At 48.7% G+C, this 7,147-nt stretch overlaps 1 pseudogene; it reads left to right on the forward strand.

Annotated features, from left to right (window-relative positions):
• The first annotated feature begins 270 nt into the window (after nucleotides 1-270).
• LOC104680400 lies at nucleotides 271-2,245 on the forward strand (annotated as a pseudogene).
• The last annotated feature ends 4,902 nt before the right edge of the window (nucleotides 2,246-7,147 follow it).

Here is a 7,147-nt window from a genome sequence, read left to right on the forward strand (position 1 = left end):
GAGACAAGGTTTCACCATGTTGGTCAGGCTGGTCTCGAACTCCTGGCCTCAAGTGATCTGCCCGCCTCGGCCTCCCAAAGTGCTGGGATTACAGGTGTGAGCTACCGTGCCCAGTCAAGGTTTTCCTAACAGCTAGATAGAAATGCATTGGTGGGGGTTATAGACTACAGAATCCCCTCTACCAGGTTTAAGGGGTAAACAATTTATTATAGGACAAAGAAAGCACACAGGAGGAGAGAGGTGGCTGAAGATGTGGGCCATGACAGAGAGATGGATGAGACTGTTGCTGAGTTTAAGAGGATCATCCCAAATGTCCTCATGGCCGGGTGCCATGGCTCACTCCTGTAATCCCAGCACTTTGGGAGGCCAAGGCAGGAAGATTGTTTGAGCCCAGGAGTTCAAGGCCAGCCTGGGCAACATAGTGAGACTCCATCTCTACAAAAAATGAAATTAGCCAGGCATGGTGGCACATGCTGTAGACCCAGCTACTCAGAAGGCTGAGGTGAGAGGATCGATTGAGTCCAGAAGGTCGAGGTTGCAGGGAGCTGAGAGCGCACCACTGCACTGCAGCCTGAGTGACAGAACAAGACCCTGTGAAAGAAGGAAGGAAGGAAGGAAGGAAGGAAGGAAGGAAGGAAGGAAGGAAGGAAGGAAGGAAGGAAGGAGGGAAGGAGGGAAGGAGGGAAGGAGGGAAGGAGGGAAGGAGGGAAGGAGGGAGGGAAGGAGGGAAGGAGGGAAGGAGGGAAGGAGGGAGGAGGAGGGAGGGAGGGAGGGAGGGAGGGAGGGAGGGAAGGGAGGAAGGAAGGAAGGAAGGAAGGAAGGAAGGAAGGAAGGAAGGAAGGAAGGAAGGAAGGAAGAAAGAAAGGGGAAGGGAAGGGAGGGAGGGAAAGAAAGAAAGAGAGAAAGAGAGAGAAAGAAAATCCCCATGACAGAAATGACAACAATCCGAAAAGCCTTGGAATTTTTGTCTAAAAATTAACTGCAGACGGTAAATTTCCAGCAGAGAAAGCACTCTCTCACTCAGCACTTGGTTCTGCTGTGTGAGGAGAAGCACACAAATTCCTATGACGCAGCCCTTTGAGACATGTGGTTGATACTGAATTTCATCAGCACAAGAAAGTTTGGGATGCTTTTCAGATGAGTAAAGGACCAAGTGAAGATGTTGACCTTTTTGATATGAAACAACTTAAAAATTCATTTGAGAAAATTCTTTGGGCTGGGTGCGGTGGCTCATGCCTATAATCCTAACACTTTGGGAGCCCGAGACAGGTGGATCACGAGGCCACAAGTTCAGGACCAGCCTGGCCAAGATGGTGAAACCCTGTCTCTACTAAAAAAATTACAAAAATTAGCTGGGTGCGGTGGCAGGTACCTGTAATCCCAGCTACTCGGGAGGCTGAGGCAGGAGAATCACTTGAACCCTGGGGGTGGAGGTTGCAGTGAGCTGAAATCATGCCACTGCATTCCAGCCTGGGCGACAGAGTGAGACTCCATCTCAAAAAAAGAAAGAAGAAAAAGAAAATTCTACAGCAAGCATTTTAAAATGTGACAGCTTTAGAGACATTGAGGGGAATGCAGTCTGGATTAGAATTGCCTGGGGAACACAGTACACAAATCCAACCCAGCACATACAAACCTATCACCTTTCTCTCTCCTTCCTTCCTGCCTGCCTGCCTGCCTGCCTGCCTTTTCCTTCCTTTCTCTTTCTTTCTTTTTTTCCCAGACTGTATGTACCTTCACTTCTTCCTCCAAGCTGAGGTGCAATAGACTGCTTCTGGATCAGGCACTGGTAATTGCTAGCAGACACCATCAGACTGTGAAAATGGATCTGAGAAGCTGACATCTGGACTCCCAAGGCTATTGTTTTTAAATAGTATGATCAGATCTTTGAAACTCACAACTCAACGACACCTCTACAGGAAAGAAGTCTTGTGCTGGATATAAACATGGATTCAAGAATTATTCATGAAGACATAGTAGAAAAAGAAGAATCCAAGGAATAACTCAAAAAACTAGAATTTGCACAATCAAAGCTTGAAAGGAAATTCAAAAAGTGATTTAAATGGGACCATCTTGGCTGAGAAGGGAGAATCCCCTTCAGTGAGGAATAAAGTTCTGTAGCCCACGTCTTTTGGAAGCATTGAAATCCTTCGCCCCAGCCAGCCTTGCAGATGCACCACTTTCTCCACCACTCACTTGCATACCCAGCAAGACAACGAATTATGTTAAAATGAGAGATGAATGAGATGTGTGTGGTTTTGCATGCACAGGAGCTCCTTCACTGTATTGTACATGCATTTCAGTTCATGGCTAGCTATATGGCTTCTGTTTATACACTTGTGTTTTAGAAGTTAACCCTTGGTATTGAAATTTCAGAAATGTTCATGTAATTTTGGGGACTGACTCATTCCTCCACTACATGCCTCCTCTCTCCCATATCCTGCTAGTTGTCACAGCTGCAGGCACTTGAGATGCAGGATATAGACATGGCTGCACATGTGACCTTGAGTGCCTGGATGCTCTGAGGTCAAGCATACGGCGCAGTGCTGGAGATGGTGTGAGTCGTGTCCCGTGTCCTTTCTCCCACTCCTGTCCTCTTTGATCCTGGGGAGGTCTGGTTCCAATTGCTGGTTCCCAGGGATTCATTCTTAAGTCTCAGATCACAGAAAGAAGCAACAAGAAACTATATCCAACTCAAAACTTTTTAGGAGAATCATAAAATTGGTCCGTTCAGAGGATAGAGTTGGGTCCACTAAGCTATTGTTGCAAGAGGCTGTATATTCAGCAAATCAGTCATATAAAATAATGTCTTTTTTTTTTTTTTTTTTTGAGACAGAGTTTCAATCTTGTTACCCAGGCTGGAGTGCAATGGTGTGATCTTGGCTCACCTCAACCTCCGCCTCCTGGGTTCAAGCAATTCTCCTGCCTCACCCTCCCTAGTAGCTGGGATTACAGGCATGCGCCACCACGCCTGGCTAATTTTGTATTTTTAGTAGAGACTGGGTTTCTCCATGATGGTCAGGCTGGTCTCGAATTCCTGACCTCAGGTGATCCGCCCGCCTCAGCCTCCCAAAGTGCTGGGATTACAGGCATGAGCCACTGCGCCCAGCCAATAATGTTCTCATTGTTAATATACTTTTTATCATGTGTGTCACATTAAACTGATAAATAGTAATATCATAATGACTTGTGAATAGAGATAACGAAAAGCTGATTTAAAAAAAAAAAAACCAAATCGAATGCTGGAGAAAGAGACCCCCAGTGCCACACCATAGAACTAATGCAGTGAGGGGCAGCCGCTCTGGCCCCATCTGGAGGCTGCTGAATCAGGACGCCACTGCCACAGCTGTCAGCCCCTGCCCCTCCACCGCAATCTGCCCCAGCCGTAGGAAGTGTTTGGGATCAAAGCCTTCAGTAGGTGCCTATGATCACTGGACCTAAATCATATGTTTGCACCTCAAAAGCAAGGACGACTATGAAATGGAATATGTGGAGATTCATCAGAAGGCAGGATGTACACCGTGGGGAACCATCAAACTGTGAAGAGGGTGCTGAAAAGATTTGAGGAGCTACAAATGGCAGAGGTACAGCACAGCACACTCGCTGACTCAGCCAACACATGAGAAACCAAAGCGAGGTTCAGGTGTGCCACCCGAGCGCTGCTGCAGGAGGAACATGGCACGCTGCATTCTTGCCTCCTTTGTTGGACAGTGGGAGAAAACAATGCATGGTACTAGAAAAATCAGAAAAGGACGTTGCTGTTCACTGATAAAGTGCTTTCCCAGAAGGGACCCCACCATGTCAGCAGCCACATCCATGGCCACAGCTTGGAAGGTGTCCAGGCCACACTGTCTGGGGAAATCCTAGTGCTCCTAGCGTCTGTCTCTCCCTCTCAGGGACCACAGCTCTGCACTGTCTGATGGCAACTGTTTCACTTTGTTGTTTTTTTCCTCATCTATTTTGTCCTGTGTTAATTATGTCAGGTGGAAGGATAAATGCTGTCTCTGCTACTCCATCTCATCTGGAAGCAGAAAAGCAGTGCAAGGACCCTGAGAGTCACAGGGAGGATAAGGGCAGCTTTCCCCACCCCAGCCCAGCCACCTCTGCCTCTGCCTGGAACCTCTCCTGACCTGCCCCCAATTCTTCCCAAGGAGAGGCTTCCTCCCTCTCTGGTCCTCTCGCAGACCCCCCGCTGCACTCTGAGCCACTCCTCTGCCCTCAGCTCCCACTCACCTCCCACATCCCCTCCATCCCCCTCACCACAGCCCCCACTGAATTTTAGTATCCGCTGTGGTCGACCCCAGATGTCTGCACCAGCCTGCCTCATCTGAACACACTCCCCTCTCCAGTTGCCCATCCACCACTGCCCCCTTCCTGCCATATTGAAGACAGTGCCTTGTTCATATGGGTGACATTTATGTTTCTGCATAGCGTGGGTTCTTTTTTCTGCTCTGATAAGAACCCAGCATGTAGAAATGGAATTCATTTCCCATACATAAACTCAGGCACTAACAGACTGCATGGCCCAACAAATGTAATTCAGAATTAGGAGCTGCAGGAGCACAGCCCTTCCTCCCTTGACCATCCTATCACCAAAAGGCCCACCAAGGAGGAAGCCTTACCACAGACTCAATCTCTATTGACAGCAATCAAAAATGCTTAGCAACTTCTGTAAGAGAGAAATGGCCCTAGATTAATCAATGACCATACACACATTTAAGCTTCTTAATAAATTGTCCTATAAATTCCACCCATTCTTTCTAATGAAAACATTAAAACTCCTCATACTTATGTAACCATTTACCAAAACACTCTCCCATAAGCTATGGTGGTAATTCCTCAAAACCCCCATGAAATAGCTAAGCAACTGGCCTTTTTTACCACAGACATAAATAAATTCCAATGTATTAACAATTTACGATGGTGACTGATAATGGTTTTGCTGTATCCCCACGCAAGTCTCCTCTTGAATATGGGATTTGAATTGTGGGATTGTAGCTCCCACAATCCCATGTCATGGGAGGGACCCGGTGGGAGGTAATTGAACCATGGGGGCGGGTTTTCCCACGCTTTTCTTGTGATGGTGAATAAGTCTCAGGAGATCTGATGGTTTTATAAACGGCAGTTCCCCTGCACGCACCATGTAAGACGTGCCTTTGCTTCTTCGCCTTCAGCCATGATTATAAGGGCTCCCCAGCCATGTGGAATTGTGAGTCTATTAAAACTCCTTTATAAATTACCCAGTCTCAGGTATGTCCTTAGAGCAGCGTGAGAACGGACTAATCACAATAATTGTTAAGTACAAGTCCCTTAAGCATGTATGTCCAGCATCATTTCTGTGGCGTGCATGTTGAGCATCATTTCTGCCCTGTGGCAAGGACGCTCGCATTTTGCTCTTTAGACCTTCTGCCACCAGAGGGCGCGCTAAGCCAGCCTAGGCCGGTCCGATCGCTGCCATCAGTGCCTGACACACACCTGGCAAAGCCTGAGTGGTTTTCAGACCCATCATGCATCAGCCAGGCCTCCCACCAACCCCAGGAGTTGCTCCCACATTGTGCAGGCGTTTGGCTGCATTGGCACGGGGACCAAGGATTCCCGAATTCATATTCGGTGCCCAAGTTTTTTATAATTACATCCCGGAACAGTGGTATATTTTGATCACCCCTTTCTCCCTGGATATTCTCCAGTCCTCAAAGCCCTTCCATCTAAAACGAAGGAACACATCCATTTTCCTTTTCTCTCACAGATCTATGAGGAGAAGAGGAATGGAGGGCTGGTAAAGACCACAGCCATGTTCTCTCTCCGCTGGGTAGAACACCCCGACAGGCCTAAGCGTTCACAGAGACAGGCCTTTGTGGTCTAGAGGTCCCCACACAGCCTGCCTGCTGGAGACATTCCTCAGCTTCCTTTGGGGAAGAACAGGCAGCCATTTCCAGAGGAGGAAGCAAGAAAGAACAGAAGCCTCTCTGAGCCCAGAATTCTCTTCCCCAGACCCATTCTGCCATAATTCAAATGCCACATGGCCCCCAGTAGCCCACACCTCCCAGTGCAATGGTCCATGCATCCCAGTTCAAGGATCCATGCCTCCCAGGGCAATAAGCTGCACCTCCCAGGGCAATGGTCCACACCTCCCAGTGCAGTGGCCCATACCTCCCAATGCAGTGGTCCATACCTCCCAGTGCAGTGGTCCATACCTCCCAGTGCAGTGGTCCATACCTCCCAGTGCAGTGGTCCACACCTGCCAGGCAATGAGCTGCACCTCCCAGTGCAGTGGTCCGCACCTCCCAGGGCAATGGTCCATACCTCCCAGTGCAGTGGTCCACACCTCCCAGGGCAATGGTCCATACCTCCCAGTGCAGTGGTCCACACCTCCCAGGGCAATGAGCTGCACCTCCCAGTGTAATGGTCCATGCTTCCTAGTGCAATGGTCCACACCTCCCGGTGCAGTGATCCACACCTCCCAGGCAATGAGCTGCACCCCCCACCCCGCCCACATAGTGCAGTGATCCACACCTCCCAGGGCAATGAGCTGTACCTCCCAGCCAATGGTCCATGTCTCCCAGTGCAGTGAGCCATGGTTCCCAGCAACGGTCCATGCTTCCCAGTGCCATTGAGCCATACCTCCCAGTCCCAATGCTCAATACCTCCTAGTCCTAATGGTCCATGCCTTCCAGTACCAATGGGCCATACCTCCCAGTGCCAATGGCCCATGTCTCCCAATGCCAATGAGTCACAGCCCCCAATACCAGAATCAGCCACACCTCTGTGTAAGTTCCCTCTCACATTGAGTCTGGACATTACCATGTTTTTCCTTTTCCATCCATTTACTTTCAGTGTATCTGTGTCATATTTAAAGTGTGTCTTTGTAAATACTATATGGTTGGATCTTGCTTTTTTATCCAGTCTGGCAATCTCTACCTTGAATTCATATCATACCACTTTACATCTAATGTGAGAAACGCTGGTAGCCCAACCCCAGCCTCTTGCATTGCTGTAACTAAAGGACTCTTACCTTTTCTTTGTGTTTGGAAGCTGGGGAGTGGCTGTTGTTTCAGACAGTTTGGATTCACCTTTAGGTTCACCCTCTGCTGGGCTCCAGAACCCAAGCCTCACAGAGATGTATAAGGCTGTCTGTATTCTCCCTGCT

The sequence above is a fragment of the Rhinopithecus roxellana genome, chromosome 17 (assembly GCF_007565055.1).
Source record: "Rhinopithecus roxellana isolate Shanxi Qingling chromosome 17, ASM756505v1, whole genome shotgun sequence".
Taxonomy (NCBI): domain Eukaryota; kingdom Metazoa; phylum Chordata; class Mammalia; order Primates; family Cercopithecidae; genus Rhinopithecus; species Rhinopithecus roxellana.